The following is a 23407-nucleotide window of genomic DNA, read 5'->3' as shown; positions in this document are numbered from 1 at the left end:
TCAGCTGTAGAAACAGCTGTGTTATCCAGCAGTGCTTTGGTTTAACTCGTGCACTTTGCTTAATGACTGTTGAACAGATTCAGCTCTGGTGCTGACCTCTGAATTATGAACAAGTCCTAGAAATTGAGGGGCGGCGTGGGGTGGGGGGGGGGAGAGGAAGTAGAATGAGCTATGGATGTTACAGGGGCAAACTAGGGAAGGATTGTTAAAAAAAAAAAAAAAAAAAGATATCAGCCAGAGAGACATTTGCCAGGCTGGCATTTGCAAAGAAATTATTTTGTTTATTTAATCAAGTGTTTGTTAATTTAAAAACACCGAGGAGAAGAGAAGGAAATTATCATTCAGCATCTGTCAGAACGAGGGCTAGGCATTTAGACACATACTTTCTCACACTGAGATTTTATCTAGTTGGGTGGAAGGGAAGGGTTTCTTGAGTGAGGAAGGTCAGAGTTGGGTTTTGTGAGGGGGGCATAGTTTGGAGGTGAGTGCTGGGAGAGAGGGCCCATTGTGCTGGTTGTGGCTTTCACGGGAAGAGAAGGTGCAGGGAGATAGTTGACAGAAGCCTGGAGACCAGTGCCTTTGCTACTTCTCTGGCCTCTGTGTCATGGATGATGGAGAAACATCCAGAGCGATGGTGGAGAAAGGGGAGACCACTGTGCCTTCACTGTGTGCCCTTAGGAGCCGATGCTGTCCAAGTTACTTAGTTAGAATAGACACATCAGAAAATCCAGAGGCCAAAATGAATCATCAGCACCCCCTCTATTCCCCCCACCCTTCCTGCCCTGGCTGTTTTTTTCCATCAGTACTTTTTGTTGTTCTCCTGAAAGTACTAGGTGCTTTTAAAAGACATTTGAGAAATAAAGTAAAGCATAAAAAATACCCAAAAGAGTCTACCACTGAAAGATGAACATGCTAACATTTTGGTATATTTTCTTCTAAACATAGATTGGTTGTTTTTACACAGGCAGAACCACCTTATGGCCTATTTGGTGGCCTCATTTTTCGCTTCTATTAGGTCCCAAACATTTCCAACTTCTCAAATGTTAGAACCATTATTTTTAGAGGGAGGTAATACTCATGCAGTGTATGTATGAGAATTGAACTTGCTATTCCTTTCCCTACTCTGGGTAGATCAGTTGTCCCCTATTTCCAACCCCCCCCAAATATAACAGCTCTGGCCAATATAATCTTTGTGTATTTTGTCTTAAACTTTTGGGATTTTGATTCCACTCGTCAAGTGACAGAGTTAACAGCTGGAGAAAATGAGCAAATAGGAAGTCAGTTAAATAGACGAGCTAACTGAGATTGAGATAGGTAGATACTGAAGAACATCCAGTGTATGTATTTGATATTTTTAATTTGCTCTTCCAGATCCCCTTTGCATCCATATCCCCCTTGCTTTCTATTTCTGAATGCACATCTGCATCAAAGGGCTCCCTTCTCTCTGGTTTCAGGTTGGGTTTGACTGATGGGAATCCGCAGCAGAAAACTGGAGGGAGGGATAGAGCGAGGAATGAGGTCAGAGTGGCTGTTCCCCTGGCTCATTGCCTGCAGGTTTGACTTGGGATGGCTGCATTTTCTGGCTAAAGAATATGACTCCAAGTGGCATCAGACAGCCCTCTCCACATGGAGGCCACCTTCCACATTGTGAGAACTGTCTTTTCCTCACGTTCTTTCAGGCCTAAAGGTGTGTCTGTGTATTCCCTTTAGAGCCGGAGCATTTCCTATCCCTTGTAATTTCCCTAACCTTTGAACATGAGTCTTTTTTAATACTTCTTAAAATCACCCAACTTGAGGATGCCTGTATCCTGAGGGATATGATATCTTAGCTTTAGTTTTGATGGAAATTCTCCCCCCAAAGCCTTGTCATTTTATAAATGGGATGACTTTCTTTTGTGACATTTCAATGTTTTAATTTTTTTTTTCTGTGCAGCTGCACTCATTGAAAGCTAGTACTGGCTGAGCAAGCAATAGGTTTCAGAGGAAGCATCTCTTACAGTCACTTAATTAGAAAAGAATCTCATTTTTTTTTCATAGTGAGTCAGCTCCAGTGGAAATACTTTTTCCTGTCTTTGTATTTGTATGAAAGAATTAGCAGAACTCCACGGGGAAGAGAATGTTGCCTCTTTCCATGACTAGGGGAGGTTGTACTTGGATGCCTTCTATGCCAACAAGGCAAGAGATCCTGAGCCTGAGATTGTCCTCTGTTAACGGTGGTTGTCCCATAAGTCTTTCTAAAGTGCGAGTAGCTCTGCTGTAGGAAGCTGTTTAGAATGTCTCCTTTGGAGAAGGTGTTCGGTTTTCTCTTGTTTATTTTGTTTTGTTTTTCTCTAATCTTTGTCCTAAAGAATCTGGCTTTTGCCTCATTTTTCTTACTGCCACCATTGCTCTTGTTGGAGACAAAGACAGGCACTATGGTGGCTGTAAAGATTAACAAGGTGGTACGTGCTCTTGTATCTTAAATATGTATTTGTTGACCCAGAGGATAAGACAAGGGCCTCATTTAACCGTATGGTCCCACATCAACCAACCCCTTTGTCTTCCTCCACCCAAGGTAACCATCTCCTTGAGTCTTGTTTTACTTGTAATTCCTTCCTTTTCTTCTTCTTATGCAATTTTGTTGTATTTATATGTATTCTCAAGAGTATATTTTTAATTTTAGTAGTTATTAACTTTGTAAAAAGGGTATCATGCCTTATGCAATCTTTTTGGACTTTTTAAAATCTACTTATGCCGTACTTTGTGCATATTACTTCATGTTGCTGCAATGGATAGATTTTTACTTTCATCTACTATCTCCTGATATGAATACATCGTAGTTTACTCATCCATTGTCCAGTTGGTGGCCAATTATTTGGGTTGCTTTCAGGTTTTGGTTTTGAGAACAGAGCTAGCTTTTGTATATTAATCTTTTATTCAGTCACATTGTTAATTATTCATATCACATTTCAAAATCTCTGAAAACTTCAAGCAGTCTTGAACAGGTGATTTAAGATTGCTCTCAGCCAGACAACAGATATGATATGGTTGTCATTATCTGAACATGTGTGAACTTGGTCTTAACTGCTAATATAGTTCTCAATTGATTGATGAGCATTGTTGTTACCATAGGTCTAGTTGCCAGTTAAAGATGTCTTCAAAACAATCACACCATGATTTGGCTTCAAAATGAAAAGTTACTAGACCAGTGGAAAGGCTTGAACACAGAGCATCAGGTATGCATTCCTTAGTTGGAGGGTGAACGTCTGCCATTGGAGTGGTGACCATAACACCTTATCTTCTTGCTAAACAACAAATAAGTTCTTTATAGAACTTGAGAAAGGAATATGGACTTAATTGATGATGCTATGCTAAGATTTGTGACCGGGCAGCCCGGGGGGCTCAGAGGTTTAGCGCTGCCTTCAGCCCAGGGTGTGATCCTGGAGACTTGGGATCAAGTCCCGTGTCGGGCTCCCTGCATGGAGCCTGCTTCTCCCTCTGCCTGTGTCTCTGCCTCTTTCTCTCTCATGAATGAATAAATAAAATCTTAAAAAAAAGATCTGTGACCAAGATATGCATGAAAGGTTTTAATTTGGAACCTTCACACTTGCTGTTCTTCCTGTCCAGATTGCTCTTTTCCTGGATCACTGCATGGCTCCTTTCCTCATTTCCTTCAAGACTGAACTTGTAGGTCACCTTCTCAGTGAAGTGACCTGCCCTCACTATCTCAGATTGCAATACACACATTCCTTACTCAGACCCTTCTCTTTTTTGTCTCTTTTACTATTGGATGTAGAATATATTTTATTATTTTTTTCTGTTGTTTATTATCTGTCCCCCAATAGAGTTTTTGTCTGTGGCGCACTGCTTTGTCTTGGGCACTGAGATCAGTGCCTGATATGGAGAAGCCAATACCCTCCAGCATAGGAACCCTTGAATTTCTTCTGTGCCAACTGAGGCAGTGGCCTTGGGAGGCTCATGGTCTGAGTATCAAAGATGACTTGCTGCAGTGTAACCAGCAATGTTGCTTCTGCCTAACAAGGGCTGGTAGCTTTCCAGTGGGTTCTGGAGGGCTCTTCATTGCCCTCCATCCTGGGGCGTTTATATTGATTAGAACTAAGACGCCGAGCCCAGTAGAGCCCAGCGTGTCAGTCCTTCTGGACTCTTGTGTGAGTGGGTATGTCTGCAGAGATAGTGAGAACATGTGGGAAGGGATGGCTTGGCCTTGTTTTTCACTATCAGGAGGGAGAAGTGGAGTTATACTGAAATGTGGCAGATTTGGTTTTCAAGCCTAAGACTGTATTGACTCTTACCACGGATGACAGCTGTGGGCTTGAGGATTAGCACTGTAGTGGCTTTACCTCTCTGGGACTCAGGTTGGTGTGTCTTCATTCTCCGGGTGAATGAGAGCAATTGCCAAGACTCTTTCCCTGGCTGATTTATTGGGTCACTCTGCTTCTCTTGTCCACCTTCCCAGGGCTTCCCAGGATGAGAGGGTCTTTTTATTAATATAATAAGCTTCTTGCACACAGAAGCAGCTGGCAGAGTAGTGGATTCTTTCCTACTTAAATTAAAAAATATTTTATTTATTTGAGAAAGAGAGAGAGAGAGAAAGAATGTGCACAAGCAGGGGAATAGCAGGTAGTGAAGAGGCAGAAGCAGGCTTCCTAAGAGCCTGACAAGGGGCTTGATCCTAGGACCCTGGGATCAGGACCTGAGCCGAAGGCAGACACATAAATGACTGAGCCACCTAGGGACCCCTCTCCTACTTAAATACTTGAAGCAAACCAAATGACAGCAGTTCTGAAACAGCACCGGCAGGCTCTGCAGAGGATGTCACTAATGGAACAGAGACCCTGCAGAGAGCGCAACCATGCAGAGACATTTTCTGGCTTCTCTTTTGGAGGGGAGGGATTGGGACATAGACCCTGTAGTTCTCCTCCCACACACATACCTTCCTAACTCTCCAGACAAATGCTGGAGTAAGTGTGACTCCCTACCACAGGGGGTCTACCGAGACCTCTGAGTTCCTGGGAGGGAAGTGCCATCAAAAGCTCCATGATCCATACACCCAACGCTCTACAGTCAATAATCAAATACATCAGAGGGAAAGTGGCCTTGAAGATCAATTGCTGGTGACTTAGAGAGCTGTGGGTTTTGTGAAGAAATTTTAGGGCATATTTGGTTCATTGAATGAGGAAGATGGAACAGGTTCACTTGTTTAGGGGTGGTGGTGGTTAGGGACATTGATTTTTTTCTTGTGGGGAACATTTTTTATTCTTTTTGGGAGGTGGTGTTTGTGAGCTCAGAGCAAGCAAACAGGCTGCAAGGTAATCTTTCAAAAATTGGAGTTAAAACTAGGAGGAAAGATTATTCCACTTGAGCCTCATAAGAATTCTGTAACATAGATACAGTAGGTGTATGGTCTTGAACCTTTTTATAGATGAGAAAATTAAGACCCAGAGGGGGCACTGATGGCTGTGGAGCACGTGCCCCAGAGCTGGCAGGTGTGGGATTTCCTTTTTTTTTTTTTTTTTTAAGATTTTATTTATTTATTCATGAGAGAGAGAGAGAGAGAGAGAGAGAGAGAAGCAGGCTCCATGCAGGGAGCCTGACATGGGACTCGATCCTGGGACTCCAGGACCATGCCCTGGGCCAAAGGCAGGGGCTAAACTGCTGAGCCACCCAGGGATCCCCAGGTGTGGGATTTCCATTCAGGTCTTTATTCTTGAGTTATAAGGGGGTGGATGGAGAGCTATTGGAGTCTGGGCTTAGCTTTCTTCTATAGTGGGGATGAAGACACAGAAATACATCAAAACCAAGACACATCCCACAGTGGTGGGAACTGGTGAATGACACAGGCTAACAGCTTCCATAGTTCTTTTGCGTGTATACCTCCCCAAAAGTATTTTGAAAAATTGTGAATTCCCTTTATACATTTTGAGGTTGACATTCATATTTTTCTTTGTAAGTTTTAGTATTTGCAGAGAATATTACTTTTGGCATATTATGAATATTGATGTTTTACAATAGAAAGTTTACATATCTTAAAAAGTTATATCCAGTAGAATCTAAATCCCGTAACAAGTGGAATACCCACCATTATTCATTTAAGCATGGATGAAAAAGAATTCTTCAGTGAGTTTTACGTTGTCTCCTTTTTCTCAAGTTTATAATTTCTTTTTTTTTAATTTCCACAGAGAATTTTATTCTAATGACATATATTTTTGTGCTTTAAAAACTTTCATTGACCATTTAATCATAGTTCTCTGTAAGCAAACGTAGAAACATCAAAGCCAAAATATGGCTTCCTGGCCAGAGTGGGCACCATAAGGCTTTTAGGGCTTAAAAAAAATTCTTCTAGGTTGAATTTGCAATTTAGTTATTATTAATATAATTGGTCCACATAAAATAAATTCTTATAAAATATGAGAAGTAATTATTGAGCATAAGAAGTAACATTTTATTGGACTGTATCTCTTAATAAGATAGATAGGGCTGTTCAGAAGGAGGAAATCACTTATTACCATAATGATGCAGGGTTCAGCATTAATTCTGTTCTTATAATGATGCAGGGTTTAGCATTAATTCTGGTCTTATTTTTCATTTTTTATAAATGTAAGTTCTGAGAAACCTTGTTCACACATGAATAAATTAATGGAAATAAAAGAATTTTGTTACAGCAGTGTCACTCCGTTATTTAAACTCTTGAGTTATGTGCCCAAAATCACATGGTGATTTGTCAGAAAAAATATTTTTAATGATCTGTGAGCTGACAACTCAATTAGGTCCTGCTGTAATATTATCATAAGCAAAGAATTGGAAGGCACTGGGCTTGTGGAGGGCTCTGTCCCCAGCGTTAGGATCCTTTGTTTTCTGAAAACTTCCTTTTCTGCTGGTCCTTTGTGTGGTGTCCCAGTAGTGTTTGGACTTGGGGACAGTGCACGGAGGTGAGATTGCGGGTGAGAAGAGATGGGCTTCTGTAGAGTAGGAAGGGGTAATTAGGGAACTGGTAGTGGGGAGAGCGAGCAGGGAGCTCCAAGCACCTCTAGGCACCAGGAATGTGCTCAGATTGGATTTAGAAAGAGCACAGATGAACTCGGAGAATCTGGAAATTGATTTCTTTTGAAACCATCTGTGAGGCTGGTCCCAGAGTTTCTGAGTACTCACACGCTAGTGTGGTTGTTGTCGGAGATAACATGAGTTCAGGGCTGGATAGATCACGGTCAGTGAGGGGCTTGGTCCAGTTTGGCCCGGGTAGCTGGGTTTTGCAGAGACCCATGAAAGAGGGGTGTAATTTAGACAACCAGAGGGGAGAAGATGTAATGAATTGCTTAAAAACATGGGTTTTGGAATTAGCGCTCATTTCAAGTCCTGGCCCTATCTGGTGGGTGCAGAGTCTTGGGAGTTCTTCACCTTTACCAGCCTGTTTCTCATGTGCAAAGTGGGGATAATCACAGTACTTACAGCCCTGGCTCCTAGGGAGTGTGATTAGATGCAAAAACCAGGAGGCTACCCAGTGAGGGTGGGAGAAGTTCTTCATAATCCATCTTTCTATCCCCACTCTTGCTCCAGAGCAAATTGCAGTCTTCGGCAGAAAATGAAACTTCCTTCAAATCTGTTCTATCTGCAATGGTGTGGAGAAACTGTTGCTTTACAGGTGTTTTGTTTTCTTTCCATTTGGTGAGTGGGTGGGTATATTTGTCATACTGGGAGGATAGATATTTAACAACTTGTGACGTTAGCTTATAACTGAAATATTAAGACTTCTGAGATGTGTATCTTAGTTTGGACTCTTGCCTCAGATTTTGCCAGCATTAGGGTCAGAATGATTTTTGATGCAAAAAGTATTTTCTTAAAGAAGAAGAGGAGGTGGACAGGTCTATTAAAATATAAGTCATTTCCAAATGGCAGCTCTTTCTCTCGATGGTGGCCAGACATTCACCACTGTATCAGGAAGAGTGGGCCAGAGCCCTGTGGGTCTCAGTAGTGGCAGCTTTACAGAGCACTGATGACTGCTCTCATCCAAGAGGTTCTGAGTCATTGGTTTGGGCTGAGGCCAGGGCATCTTGATATTTAAGAGCTGTCCAGGTTATTACAAGATGTAGTCAGGGCTGGCAGCCAGTGGGCAGAGGAACGTTTGGTTTCAGACAAGCTAAGTAAAGGTTTACTTCTTTTGGGTGGGTTGTGTTATGCCTGGTGAGAAAAGTAGTCCTAATCGATTCTCTGAGAAGTTGGACTTTCTGACCACCGCAATTGCCTCTTGACAAATGGTGACCAGCTGTGTTGCCGAGTGTTAATAAATCTCTCTGTACTTTAGTTTGACCACCTAGATGATGGGTACAGTAATGGTTTTCTTACCTTTTAGAATTTTCCTGGGGATTAATAAACTTGTGAAATGTTTAGAACAGTTGCTGGCACTGAGCAAGAGCTACAGAGGTACTTTATAAGTAAAAACTAATTTGTTCCAAATGCACTCCACATGAGTCATTTCTTTTGTGGATGACCTGTCAGTGATAGATCCCTGCGGCCTTGATTCATGAGCCCGGTCTCCTTTAGCAAAACTTCTTTAGCAAAAGTACACAGAGTAGCTTGATTTGTTTCTGGACATTTACCCATGAGAAACAAACATTTGGCACAGCTCGATCTGTACCATCTCAGTGATGATGAATGTTAAGAGGAGCATTAGGAAGCAGAACAACATATAATTAGCCAAATAGGCAATGTTGTAGGGTTTAGCATTGGCTTTGATAGAGCTTTTATTTTCCTGTCTATTGGTCAACCTATTTTAACCTACTACTTTGTGAGTCTGTTGTTTTGGGTGGTGATGATGGGGTTGAAATATCTGGAACAACACAGAGAATGTCTGTGTCTGCGTGAGGGCTGCTGTGTCTCCTGAAGTCAGGGCCGGCTTCACGGACAGTTGTCCCTCTGAGGTTGTGTTCTCAGAGGGGCCCTGCACTTGGTTAAATGCCCTGCTGTCACCACCTCGAAACTCTTAACAACTTTGTGTTTTGTAAGTGAAGACTGATGGGGTAACAGCATGTTTGCACGAGTAGAGGAGACACGTGTGTGTGTCTGCTGCAGTTCCTATCTGCCTCATTTGCACACCGTTGTTGTGATACCCATGAGCACAGACTTCCAGCAGACCTACTCCACATGGGAGTCAGCAAGACTCCAAAGGAGTACAAGATAAGTACCTTACATCTATGACGGAATAAGCAGGGACATGGATAGCCTTGGGAGGCTGATGATCCTATTGGAACCAGAGCCTTCTTTGAAGGCAGAAAGAAGGCAATATTGTTCGAAGAAACACAAATGACCAAGGGCCCCTATTATATCTTTTCTTGCTTCCTTGCATAAGCCAACTGTTTATGCTGAAAATGGTGCATTGGAAGGAACAAGAAAGGGAGGGGCACTCCAGAGCTCCTTTTCTTTCCAGTCTTACTTACTCATCAGTAGCCGAAGGTAGACCATGTTAGACGAATGCTCAGGTCTCAAAAAATTAGACACAGACAGTTGAGCTAGCTTCGTGCCGCGTTTCGACTGTTCCAGTAGGAATGAGATGCATGTGCACAAGTGAGCTACAAAATACAAATTGTGTAATTTTGGTAATTCTGGAGAGGAGTTAAATGCTCTTATATTTGCATTTAAACTGGCATTGCATAAAGTAAAGATAAGCAGTAAAATTCATGCTCACAATGTAAAATTGAGGTTTTCCTTAGGATAGTACATAGCGAATGAAAGATACCATGATCAGTTAAGAGTCCTCAGAATAAAGGGAAAGCTTTATATTTCAGTACCTTTAACAGCATTCCCCGGCCCCCTGCCACCTTTTGAACAAGACCCCTCACATTTTCATTTTGCACTGGCCCCGGTGGATTACACAACTAGAAATTGTCGGTGATGGAGGGCGGGTGGTGGTTGTCGGTTTGCACCACTTCAAAATTGTTGAGCCTCTCGTAAGCAGCTGTGCAAAACAGGTTGCTGAGTGAGGGCTTTTCAAAGTCTATTATGGTGAACATCCTCTGCCTTCTCAGCATCCATTTGTTCATTTTTCAAGTTTCTTTTGGCAAGCCTTCCTCCTTGCTTCCACCGTGTGCTTGGGGAGGGTGCCTCAGCTCCCAGGTGGAGCAGGACCTGGCGTGAGGTCAGTCACCAGCTCTTCATCTCTCAGCCTTAGTGACTGGTTCAGGGATGCAAATCATAGCTGGTGGATCGCAAGGAGCCTGAAGAGGGGCTCCTGGGAAAGAGGCTCTCCTTCATATTTGAACCTAGAAGCAAGTTCCAGTCTCCCGCTGTCTTGCCATTACATGTAGCCTGAGAAGCCCATTTATTGAGATGGAGGCAAACCAAGATTTGGTGACAATGTCCGAATTATTTATAAAATTGAGCCCAGAGCCACATCTACCCTTTTAAGTTATACAAGCAATAAAATCTCTTTGCGTCTCAGCTAGTTTTTTTCTTATCACTTGTAACCAAAAAGAATCTGGATAAATAACATGTGTTAGATCATGGAGTCAAAGTGCTCTTTGAATTTTTATAGTTTGTACAAATAAGACAATAATGGAGATGTACTAGGGTAATTTTTTTTTGAGACATTAAGTTTGTAATGTTTTTTCTTCTCTTTGTTTTTCCCATTCAGGTAGGGAGAAGGTTTTAGGTTTTCTTTCTTTGGGGGAGGTCTCTGATATTGCACAAAGCAGGAATTGTGTGAAGAACACTTTGTTCTCCCAGTTTCCTTCTTTCTCTTTCTTTTCTTTTCTTTTCTTTTCTTTTCTTTTCTTTTCTTTTCTTTTCTTTTCTTTTCTTTTCTTTCTTTTCTTTCTTTTCTTTTCTTTTCTTTTCTTTTTCTTTCTTTCTTTCTTTCTTTCTTTCTTTCTTTCTTTCTTTCTTCTTTCTTTCCTTCTTTCTTTCTTTTTTTTTTTTCAAAGCCTAAGTTAGCCAAGGATCACACACTGGCCTTCATAATGCCTGAAAGGCACTTCCGTAGACCTGTATAGCATTTTAGAGATTGTGCAATTTCACCTAAGCATGTGATTTCTGAAATCTCCAGGAAACTTATCTGGCAACTCTGATCCTAAAATTCTCCTAAGACAACTCTGGGCAGGTGCTGAGGAGCAGTTGCCTTCTTTCCATGGACCATGTGGTCTTCATTTTGCTCACTTGTGGCTGGGTCCTGAAGCCATTTGACTTGTGGCTGCTGGCCAAAGCCCCCTCAAGAATGGGTTGGAGGAAAGGAGGAATTCTAATGGGAGAAATTTTAAAAGAGATGAAAGGATTTACCCAGATTTATTTATTTATTTATTTATTTATTTATTTATTTATTGGAAGAAATTTCATAGGCTGGGGCAGGAGAAGGCATTTGTTCTCATTGGGATCCTGAGCAGGAATCGTGAACCTTGTTCTTTGGAAACCCTCCCCAAGGTCTTAGGGAGGATGGTCATGTTTACTCAAAGGGGCAGTGTGGGCTAGGCAGGGGCTGTGGGCATCCCAGAGATGCCTGGTGCTATACTTGGTGTGGAAGAGGCAGAGTGGGTGAAGCTCAAGGCAGGAATGGTCTATCTGGCAGCAGCTATGGTGGACAGCTAGCCAGACTCAGGGCAGCTTCCCAATTGGTGCTGGAAATTTCCTAGGCCCTGTGCATGGTCCTAAAGGAGCAGGCAATGGTGTGGTTAATGGTTGTGGTTTTAGTGAAAAAGGAAGAATAGTTAGGGCTGAATTTCTTACCAGCCCAAAAGAATGAGGGCTTCGATCCAAAATCAATTGATGGCAAATAAAGAGATGTAATGCATTCGGCATATCTAAGCTTTTGGAGGGCAAGCAATTAAAATGAACCCCTTGGGGCCCAGACTTGAGCATCAGACTTATGTTGAGATCTCAGTTTTTTTCAGTAACAAGCTCTGTAGTGTGGGCTAGTTAGTCCTTCTGTGACCAGGCTCCTCATTGGTTATCTGGAGTTTGTAGCACCTGCCTTGTGGTAATTCAATGTTTTTCTTTTTTCTTTTTTCCTTTTTCTTTCTTTCAAAAGAGAAGTTGGTGGTGGGAAGAGGGAGAGAGAATCTCAAGCAGGCTCCATGCTCAGCATGGAGCCCAACACCGGATTTGATCTCCTGACCCTGAGATCATGACCTGAGCTGAAATCAAAAGCTGGACGTCTAACCACTGCGGCACCAAGGCGCCCTGCTTGTGGTAATTCTGAGGGTTAAATGACTCAACAAGGCCGAAAGCACTTAGCACAGGTGCCAGCACATGGACTCTCTGTGAACAGGACTAGTTTTCTCCTAGTCCTTATTCATATATGTATTTTTATGTTTTTATGTTTTTACATTTTATTTTGTTTTTAAAGATTTTGCTTATTTATTCATGAGAGACTGAGAGAGAGAGAGAGAGAGAGAGAGAGGCAGAGGGAGAAGCAGGCTCAATGCTGGGAGACCAATGCGGAACTTGATCCCGGGACTCCAGGATCACGCCCTGGGCCGAAGGCAGGCGCTAAACCGCTGAGACACCCAGGGATCCCCTTAACGATTTTTTAAAAAGATTGTATTTATTTATTCATGAGAGACACACAGAGAGAGGCAGAGACATAGGCAGAGGGAGAAGCAGGCTCCATGCATGAAGCCTGATGTGGGACTCGATCCCAGGACTCCGGGATCATGCAGATGCTAACCTCTGACCCTGCCAGGCGTCCCTATTTTTTTTAAAAAAGATTTTATTTATGTATTCATGAGAGAGAGAGAGAGAGAGAGAGAGAGGCGCAGAGACACAGGCAGAGGGAGAAGCAGGCTCCATGCCGGGAGCCCGACATGGGACTCGATCCCGGGTCTCCAGGATCATGCCCTGGGCTGAAGGCAGGCGCTAAACTGCTGAGCCACCCGGGCTGCCCTGTTTTTACATTTTAAAGATAAGTTTTGTTCATGTTTAAAGTAGATGTGATGTTTTGAGAGACGTGCACATCATGAAACCATCACTACCATCAAGCTAGTACACATCCATCACCTCACCTCCTCAGTCACCTTTGTTTTGGTGGTGAAAACACTGAAGATCGGGATCCCTGGGTGGCGCAGCGGTTTGGCGCCTGCCTTTGGCCCAGGGCGCGATCCTGGAGACCTGGGATCGAATCCCACGTCGGGCTCCCGGTGCACGGAGGCTGCTTTTCCCTCTGCCTATGTCTCCGCCTCTCTCTCTCTCTCTCTGTGTGACTATCTTAAAAAAAAAAAAAGAAAACACTGAAGATCTACCCCCTGCAGACTGCAAGCATACAGTACAGTGTTATCAGCTATTGTCACCATGCTCTACGTTAGATGTCTAGAACTTTTTATTTTATCTACGTGAGTGAAGCTTTGTGCCCTCTAAGAAACATCTCATTTTCCCCCAACCCCAGCCCCTGGTAGCCACCATTCTGGCCTTTGCCTCTGTGAGTTCGACCGTTTTAGATTCCACGTATCTGTGAGATGATGCAGAATTTGTCATTTTGAATCTGTTTTATTTCACGAAGCAAAATGCCTTTAAAGTCCATCCATGTTGTTGCACACGGTAGGGTTTCTTTTTTTTTAAGGCTGGATGATACTTCAGTGTCAAGTACACAATTTTATGAAGCAGTTATCTCACTGCTTTTTCCATATAGTGTATGAATTTTTCAATGTTGCTGGACAGTTTTCATAACTGTTTCAGTGAATATGTGCATAATGCTTCTCTGAATGGAACTAATAACAATAATAATAAAAGTGATCGAGTTAGTCCTCAGTCATAAGCAATGTGCTTTGATTAGTGATAAATCACTTTGAATATATCATCTCAATCTTTAAAATACTACTGGTTCATTTTCATTACACTTATTTTTGGAATTATTGTCCTCCATGGCATGTTAGAGGGGTTCTTCTGCTTGTATTTCTTTAACGCCTTTCTGTCTCTGGCTCCTTTCCCTTTGGCAGGCAACAGTATCTAGCTAGAATTTAATAACATTGTTCATTCTTATGTTTATTTTTGGGTTTACTGTCTTCTCATGATTTACATGGCAGGCATTTCCCTGACTCACCACTGTCTGGTCTCCTTCACTTCTGGACACACACAGGAGGATCACGGTCCTCTGTCGTCTTGAAGTCGGGCATGGTAATGTGATCTGTTTTGGCCAATGAGATGTGAGCCGAAGGCACAGTTGACACTTAGATGGGAAAGCCTTCAGTAGTCATTGCTCAGCTCTATAACCAGTGACTGTAGAATCACATATTGACTTGGCGGGTGTCTGTTGGCTGTAGCCTGGGTTCATAGGGGATGGTGGCATTAGAGAGGGTGGCCTGGATGGTAGTGAACCTTAATCACTCAGGGAATGAATTTCTAACGTGTAATGATATAGAGAATTTGGGATTGTTTGTTTCTGCCATGCAACTCAGCATATCCTAATACAGCAAGTGGTACTGTTTTTGCATTTTTAGGAAGGCATATCCATTTTCCATTAAAATAATTCCTTATTTAAGTTTAAAAAGATGTACTTTTAAAAATGTTAAGTCAATTTTTTAAAAAAGATTTTAAAATCTGTCTCATGACAGACAGAGAGAGGCAGAGACATAGAGGGAGAAGCAGGCTCCATGCAGGCAGCCTGATGTGGGACTCGATCCTGGGACTCCAGGATCACGTCCTGGGCTGAAGGCAGGCACTAAACTGCTGAGCCACCCAGGGATCCCCTTAAGTCAATTTTTTTTCCAACATACTTGCTCTAAAATTTATTTATTTATTTATTTATTTATTTATTTATTTATTTATTTATATTTTTATTGGAGTTTGATATGCCAACATATAGCATAACACCCAGTGCTCATCCTGTCAAGTTCTCCCCTCCATGCCCATCACCCCAGTCACCCCATCCCCACAGCTGGCTGCCCCTTGTTCATTTCCCAGAGTTAGGTGTCCCTCATGTTCTGTCTCCCTCACTGATATTTCCCGCTTATTTTCTCTCCTTTCCCCTTTATTCCCTTTCACTATTTTTTTATATTCCCCAAATGAATGAGACCATATAATGTTTGTCCTTCTCCGATTGACTTACTTCACTCAGCATAATACCCTCCAGGTCCATCCACGTTGAAGAAAATGGTGGGTATTTGTCATTTCTAATGGCTGAGGAATATCCCATTGTATACATAGACCACATCTTCTTTATCCATTCATCTTTCGATGGACACCGAGGCTCCTTCCACAGTTTGGCTATTGTGGACATTGCTGCTAGAAACATCGGGGTGCAGGTGTCCCGGCGTTTCACTGCATCTGTATCTTTGGGGTAAATCCCCAGCACTGCAGTTGCTGGGTCGTAGGGCAGGTCTATTTTTAACTCTTTGGGGAACCTCCACACAGTTTTCCAGAGTGGCTGCACCAGTTCACATTCCCAACAAGAGTGCAAGAGGGTTCCCCTTTTTCCACATGACAGGGATGTCCACTCTCACCACTGCTATTCACCATAGTACTGGAAGTCCTAGCCTCAGCAATCAGGCAACAAAAAGAAAGAAAAGGCATTCAAATTGGCAAAGAAGAAGTCAAACTCTCCCTCTTTGCGGATGATATGATACTGTACATAGAAAACCCAAAAGACTCCACCCCCAGATTGCTAGAATTCATACAGCAATTCGGCAATGTGGCAGGATACAAAATCAATGCCCAGAAATCAGTGGCATTTCCATACACTAACAATGAAACTGAAGAAAGAGAGATTAAGGAGTCAATGCCATTTACAATTGCACCCAAAAGCATAAGATACCTAGGAATAAACCTAACCAAAGAGGTAAAGGATCTATACTCTAAAAACTATAGAACACTTCTGAAAGAAATTGAGGAAGACACAAAGAGATGGAAAAATATTCCATGCTCATGGATTGGAAGAATTAATATTGTGAAAATGTCTATGCTACCCGGGGCAATTTACACATTTACTGCAATCCCTATCAAAATACCATGGACTTTCTTCAGAGAGTTGGAACAAGTAATCTTTAGATTTGTGTGGAACCTTAAGTCAATTTTAAGACAGGTTGTAAACCGATCTGGCAATCACCGTGGAGATGCTAAGATATAACTGAAATTTGGGAAAAGCAGGTTTAATGTAAAATAGAGGAAAATACAGAATGCCCAAAGAAGTCTTGGCCTAAGGACGGATGAGATTGTCTTCAGCCTCAAGCAGTTGGTGAAAACAATGACAGGGAGAAAAGCGGTTGAGTCTGGTTACAGGTTTGAGGAAGGAGAAGTAGTTTCAGGTGATGTCTGATGTGATGTGATTTTATTGAAAATACTAAGAAGGATTAGATGTATGAGCATAGATATAAATATAACTTTCTTGGCAAATGCTTCCAGACAGACATCCACTGGGCTTTTCTACTATCCTTATATAATTGTGTTTGATGTGTTTTTTTCCCCCTTATTTGGATGGAGGAGAACACCATTCTTCAAAATGGCGGCCTCAACATGTCCAGAAAGGGCCTTATGTCCCTGGCTCTTGGAATCAAACCCAGGTATGGTGACAAATGTAAGCCTGTTGAATCAGAAGGGGAAGATTTATCCCAACATTCTGGATATGGGCAGCATGGGATGATATTGAACAAAATGACCCATGAAGGTTTTCACTTTTCTCCCCTCCTCACCCAATTATTGTTTTGGGTGAATCATTTCTGCTTGCGCAAGTTTTAGCCAAGCTGCCTTAGGTAATTTTTACATAATATTTATAAAACCTTCCTGTAATTGTGACTCATGGTCATACTTCTACTCAGAATTTTGTTAAAGCCAAGCATTTCAGAGAGAAAAATGCCCAAGCGTCGTTGAAGCCTTTCAGAGAATTCAGTTAAGAGAGGCAGGACAGCCAAGGCCATTGCTTGTTGCAAATGACCTTAGTCACCAGAGCCCCAGTGACAGAGATGCTGATTATATTTCTTTTTTTTTTTTTTTTTTTTTTTGGTATTAAGACAGGCATGGTATATGCCTGTCAAAATATTCAAATACTATCCAAATATATAAAGCAGGGAGTGCACGTTTTCTTGCCTCCTCTTTTTCACTTTGCAGATGTGATGACTCTCAGCTCTTTAGTGTGTATCCTTTTAGGCCTTTATATATGAACACATACCATTTTTATTAATTTAGCTGATTACAAATATGTTTTCCCTAAAGTACTGCTTTAGGGTTTGTATTCCCCATCGGGTCACTCCACTAGTGATGTTGTGCCCTTCTCAGGGTGTTTGTCTGCAGGCCCATGATGTCCACTTGCCCTCATTAGAGATGCTGATTCTATCACCCAGGACTCAGAGGAGCTGTCTGATTCTTCCAGTGTATAGGAACTATTCCTCCCTGTATCTAAGAAGCGATGTGGGTGGAGAAACTTTAAGATCACATGAATATCCCTTTTCTTGTCCACATTTCCCCCTACGTATAGCTTTTGTTTTTTTTTTAATATGAAGTATGGTTTATTATTGATGTTGCATTTTTGTGTAACAGTTCTTAATAAAATTTGTAACAATTTTGTACTGTCAACAGGGACCTTTACAAAATATGTTGTGAGTTATTTGTAAAAGACTAATTCCATATTATTATTTAAAAGTATATTTGAATTTAAAATTCTTTAGGAATAAGTTGGAATAACTCCTATGTAATATATCATTAATAGCATAGTTGCTTTTTACATAAATCTTATTACTTAAAAAATTTTTTTAGAGTTTAAAAAAATTTAAATTCAATTAATTAACATATAATGTATTATTGGTTTCAGAGGTAGAGGTCAGTGATCCATCAGTCTTAAATAATACTCAGTGCTCATTACATCACATGTGCTCCTTAATGTCCATCACCCAGTTACCCCACCTCCCCTCCAGTGAACTTTTGGTTGTTTACTATGATTAAGAATCTCTTATGGTTTATCTCCCTCTCTGATTTTGTCTTGTTTTATTTTTTCTTCTCTTCTCCTATCATCTTCTGTTTTGTTTCTTAAATTCCACATATGAGTGAGATAATATGGTAACTGTCTTTCTCTGATTGACTTATTTTGCTTAGCATAATATCCTCTAGCTCCATCCATGTCATTGAAAATGGCAAGATTTCATGTTTTTGATGGCTGAATAGTATTCCCTTGTATGTATATACCATATCTTTAGCCATTCATCTGTTTATGGACATCTAGGCTCCTTCCATAGTGTGACTATTGCAGAAATTGCTGCTATAAACATTGAGGTGCAGGTGCCCCTTCGGATCAGTACATTTGTATGTTTGGGGTAAATACCTAGTAGTGTAATTGCTGGGTTGTAGGGTAGCTCTATTTTCAACTTTTTGAGGAACCTACATACCGTTTTACAGAGTAGCTACACCAGCTTGCAATCCCACTAACAGTGTAAGAGGGTTCCCCATTTTCTGTATCCTCTCCAACATTTGTCATTTCCTGACTTAATTTTAGTCATTCTGACCCTTGTGAGGTGGTATCGCTTGTGGTTTTGATTTGTATTTACTTGATGCCCAGTGATGTTGAGCATTTTTTTCATATGTCTGTTGGCCAATTGTATGTCTTCTTTGGAGAAATGTCTGTTCATGTCTTCTGCCCATTTCTTGACTGGATTATTTGTTTTTTGGGTGTTGAGTTTGAGAAGTTCTTCATAGATTTTAGATACTAGCCCTTTATCTGATGTGTCATTTGCAAATATCTTTTCCCATTCCATAGGTTGCCTTTTAGTTTTGTTGACTTTTTCATTTGCTGTGCAAAAGCTTTTTATCTTGAAAAAAATCCCAATAGTTAATTTTTGCTTTTGTTTCTCTTGCCTTTGGAGATGTGTCTAGTAAGAAGTCGCTGCATTTGAGGTTACAAAGGTTGCTGCCTGAGTTCTCCTCTAGGATTTTGATGGATTCCTGCCTCACAGTTTGGTCTTTCACCCATTTTGAGTCTATTTTTGTGTATGGTGTGAGGAAAAGGTCTAGCTTCATTTTTCTGCATGTGGCTGTCCAGTTTTCCCAACACCATTTGTTGAAGACTATCTTTTTTCCATTGGATATTCTTTCCTGCTTTATTGAAGATTAGTTGACCATAGAGTTGAGGGTCCATTTTTGGATTCTCTATTCTTTCCATCGATCTATATGTCTATTTTTGTGCTAGTACTATGCTGTCTTGATGATCATAGCTTTATAATAGAGGTTGAAGTCCAGAATTGTGATGCCACCAGTTTTGATTTTCTTTTTTCAACATACCTTAGGGTATTTGGGATCTTTTTTGTTTCCACACAAATTTTGGGATTATTTGTTCCAACTCTGTGAAATAAGTTTATGGTATTTTAAAAGGGATTGCATTGAATGTATAGATTATTCTAGGTAGCATAGACATTTTAACAATATTTGTTCTTCACCAGTCCATGCACACAGAAGGTTTTTTCCATTTCTTTGTGTCTTCACCAATTTCTTCCATGAGTGTTCTATAGTTTTCTTTTCTTTCTCTCTTTCTTTCTCTTTCTTTCTTTCTTTCTTTCTTTCTTTCTTTCTTTCTTTCTTTCTTCTTTCTTTCTTTCTTTCTTTCTTTCTTTCTTTCCTCTCTCTCTTTCTTCTTTCTTTCTTTCTTTCTTTCTTTCTTTCTTTCTTTCTTTCTTTCTTTCTTTCTTTCTTCTTTCTTCTTTCTTTTTCTATAGTTTTCTGAGTACAGATCCTTTCATCTTTGGTTAGGTTTATTCCTAGGTAGCTTATGGTTTTGGGTACCATTGTAAATGGGATGAACTCCTTAATTTATCTTTCTTCTGTCTCAATGTTAGTATATAGAAATGCAACTGATTCCTGTGCATTGATTTTATATTCTGCCACTTTGCTGCATTCCTGTATGAGTTCTAGCAATTTTGGGGTGGAGTCTTTGGGTTTTCCATATAGAGTATCATGTCATCTGCAAAGAGTGAGAGTTGACTACTACTTTGTTGATTCAGATGCCTTTTAATTCTTTTTGTCGTCTGACTGTTGAGGCTAGGATTTCTAGTACTGTGTTGAACAGCAGTGGTAATGGTGGACACTCCTGCTATATTCCTGACCTTAGAGGAAAAACTCTCAGTTTTTCCCCATTTAGAATGATATTTGCTAGGGGCTTTTCGTATATGGCTTTTATCATATTGAGTATGTTTGCTCTATCCCTACTACTGTGGAGAGGTTTAATCAAGAAGGGATGCTGTATTTTGTCAAATGCTCTTTCTACATCAATTGAGAGGATCATATGGTTCTTGTCCTTTCTTTTATTAATGTAGTGTATCGCATTGATTTATTTGTGGATATTGAACCACCCTTGTAGTCCAGAAATAAATTCCACTTGGTCTTGGTGAATAATCCTTTTAATGAACTGTTGGATCCTATTGTGTAGTCTTATGGTAGAAATTTTCTATGGCATTCATATTCATTGAAGATATTGGTCTCTAATTCTCCTTTTGAATTCATGTCTTTGTCTGGTTTTGAGACCAAGGTAATGCTGGTCTCATAGAACAAGTTTGGAAGTTTGTCTTACATTTCTATTTTTTGAAACAGTTTCAGAAGAATAGGTATTAATTCTTCTTTAAATGTTTGATAGGATTACCTGAGAAGCTGTCTGACCATGGACTCTTTTTTTTTTAAAGATTTTATTTATTTATTAATGAGACAGAGACAGAGAGAGAGAGAGAGAGAGAGAGAGAGAGAAACACAGGCAGAGGAAGAAGCAGGCTCCATGCAGGGAGCCTGATGTGGGACTCAATCCCAGGTCTCCAGGATCATGCCCTGGGCTAAAGGCAGCACTAAATCACTGAGCCATCTGGGCTGCCCATTGATTTTTAAAAATATTTTATTTATTTATTAATGAGACACACACACACACACACACACACACACACAGAGGCAGAGACACAAGCAGAGGGAGAAGCAGGCTCCATGCAGGGACCCTGATGTGGGACTTGATCCCGGGTCTCCAGGATCACACTCTGGGCTGAAGGAGGCACTAAACCACTGAGGGCACCTGGGCTGCCCTTACCCTGGACTCTTGTTTGTTGGGAGATTTTTGATTACTGCTTTAATTTCCTTGCTGGTTATGAGTCTGTTCAGGTTTTCTATTTCTTTCTGTTTCAATTTTGATAGTTTATACATCTCTAGGAATGAATCCATTTCTTCCAGATTGCTTAATTTGTTGGCATATAGTTGCTCATAATATGTTATTATAATTGTTTGTATTTCTTCAGTATTGGTTGTGATCTCACCTCTTTCATTCATAATTTTATTAATTTGGGTTCTTTCTCATTTTTTTTGATAAGTCTGACCAGGGATTGATTTATTTATTTATTTATTTATTTATTTATTTATTTATTTACCAGGATTTATTTATCAATCTTACTGATTTTTTTCAGAGAACCAGCTTTTAGTTTTGTTGATCTGTTCTACTGTTCTTTTGGTTTCTATTGCATTGATTTCTGCTCTAATCTTTATTATTTCTCTTCTTCTGCTGGGTTTAGATTTTATTTGCTGTTTTTTCTCCAGCTCCTTTAGGTGTAAGGTTAGGTAGTGTATTTGAGACCTTTCTTGTTTCTTGAGAAAGGCTTGTATTGCTATATACTTCCTTCTTAGGACAACCTTTGCTGCATTCCAAAGGTTTTGAACAGTTGTGTGTTCATTTTCATGTGTTTTCATGAATTTTTAAAACTCTTATTTCCTGGTTGACTCATTCTTTTTTCAGTAGGATGCTCTTTAGTCTCCATGTATTTGAGTTCTTTCCTAATTTCCTCTTGTGATTGAGTTTAAGTTTCAAAGAATTGTGGTCTTAAAATACGCAAGAAAATGATCCCAGTCTTTTTGTATTGGTTGAGACCTGATTTGTGACCCACTTGTGATCTATTCTGGAGAATGTTCCCTGTGCCCTGGAGAAGAGTGTGTATCCTCTTGCTTTAGGATAGAATATTCTGAATATATTCTGAATGTATTTGTGAAGTCCATCTGGTCTAGTGTGTCATTCAAAGCCCTTGTTTTCTTGTTGATCTTCTACTTAAATGATCTGTCCATTGCAGTGAGTGGGGTGTTAAAGTCCCCTACTATTATTGTATTACTATCAATGTGTTTCTTTAATTTGATTATTAATTGACATATATAATTGGCTGCCCCCCCCATGTTAGGGGCATAAATATTTACAATTGTTAGATTTTCTTCTTGGATAGACCCTTTATTATATAGTGCACCTCTTCATCTTTTCATTACAGTCTTTGGTTTAAAATCTGACTTGTCTGATATAAGGATCACCACTCCAACTTTTTTTGAGGTCCATTAGAATGATAAATGGTTTTCTGCTTCCTCACTTTAAATCTGGAGGTATTTTTGTGTCTAAAAGGAGTCTCTTGCAGATAGCATATTGGTGGGTCTTGCTTTTTTTTTTATCCAATCTGATTTTTTTGTGTGTGTCTTTTGATTGGGATGTTAGCCCATTTACACTTAGAGGAACTATTGAAAGATATGAATTTAGTGCCATTATATTACATGTAAAGTCACTGTTTCTGTATGTTGTCTCTGTTCCTTTCTGTTCTATGTTACTTTTGGGCTCTTTCTTTGCTTAAAGGATCCCATTTCATATTTCTTGTAGGGCTGGTTTGGTAATCACAAATTCTTTTAGTTTCTGCTTGTTCTGGAAACTTTTTATCTCTCCTTCTATTTTGAATGAGATCCTAACTGGATAAAGTATTCTTAGCTGCATATTTTTCTCATTTAGCACTCTGAATATATCATTTCAGTCTTTTATGGCCTGCCAGGTCTTTGTGAATAGGTCTGCTGCCAATCTAATATTTTACCCTTTTAGGTTACAGACCTCTTGCCCCGGGCTGCTTTCAGATTTTCTCTTTGGCTCTGAGATTTGCACATTTCACTGTTATATGTTGAAGTATTGACATATTTTTATTGATTTTGAGGGGGGTTCTTTGTGCCTCCTGGGCTTGGATGCCTGTTTCCTTCCCCAGATTAGGGAAGTTCTCCACTACAATTTGCTCCAGTATACCTTCTGCCCCCCATGTCTTTCCTCTTCTTCTGGGATCCCAATTATTCTATTATTGTTTCACTTTATGGTATCACTTATCTCTCAAATTCTCCTCTTGTGATCCAGTAGTTGTTTATCTCTTTTTCTTAGCTTCTTTATTCTCTATCATTTTGTCTTCTGTATCACTAGTTCTCTTTTCTGCCTCATTTATTCTAGCCATTATAGACTCCAGTTTTTATTGCATCTCATTAATAGCCTTTTTGGTTTTGACTTGATTAGATTTTAATTCTTTTATTTCTTCAGAAAGGGATTCTCTAGTGTCTTCTATGCTTTTTTCAAGCCCTACTGCTATTTTTATAATCGTTATTCTGAACTCTAGTTCTGACATCTTACTTATGTCTAAACTGATTAGGTCCCTGGCAGTCAGTACTGCCTCTTGTTCTCTTTTTTTGAGGTGAGTTTTTCTATCTTGTC

The 23407-nt window shown here is 40.3% G+C and overlaps 1 long non-coding RNA gene across 4 annotated transcripts in view; it reads right to left on the bottom strand.

The window, feature by feature from the left end:
* LOC111092149 overlaps window positions 1-23407 on the bottom strand; it is a 49609-nt gene that overhangs the window by 15772 nt on the left and 10430 nt on the right. The window contains exons 2-3 of one of the 4 annotated variants that reach the window (XR_005378008.1): window positions 12984-13185; window positions 9432-9563 (exon numbers count right to left, since the gene is read on the bottom strand). The exons of 1 other annotated variant lie outside the window; for it this stretch is intronic. This is a non-coding gene — a long non-coding RNA (uncharacterized LOC111092149). The remainder of the gene's footprint in view (window positions 1-9431; window positions 9564-12983; window positions 13186-23407) is intronic. 2 more of the 4 variants (XR_005378011.1, XR_005378009.1) reach the window with 2 other exon arrangements.

The sequence above is a fragment of the Canis lupus genome, chromosome 24, assembly GCF_011100685.1.
Source record: "Canis lupus familiaris isolate Mischka breed German Shepherd chromosome 24, alternate assembly UU_Cfam_GSD_1.0, whole genome shotgun sequence".
NCBI classification, from domain to species: domain Eukaryota; kingdom Metazoa; phylum Chordata; class Mammalia; order Carnivora; family Canidae; genus Canis; species Canis lupus.
Note: the sequence above shows the minus strand (reverse complement) of the source record. Positions and strands in the feature narration are given on the sequence as shown.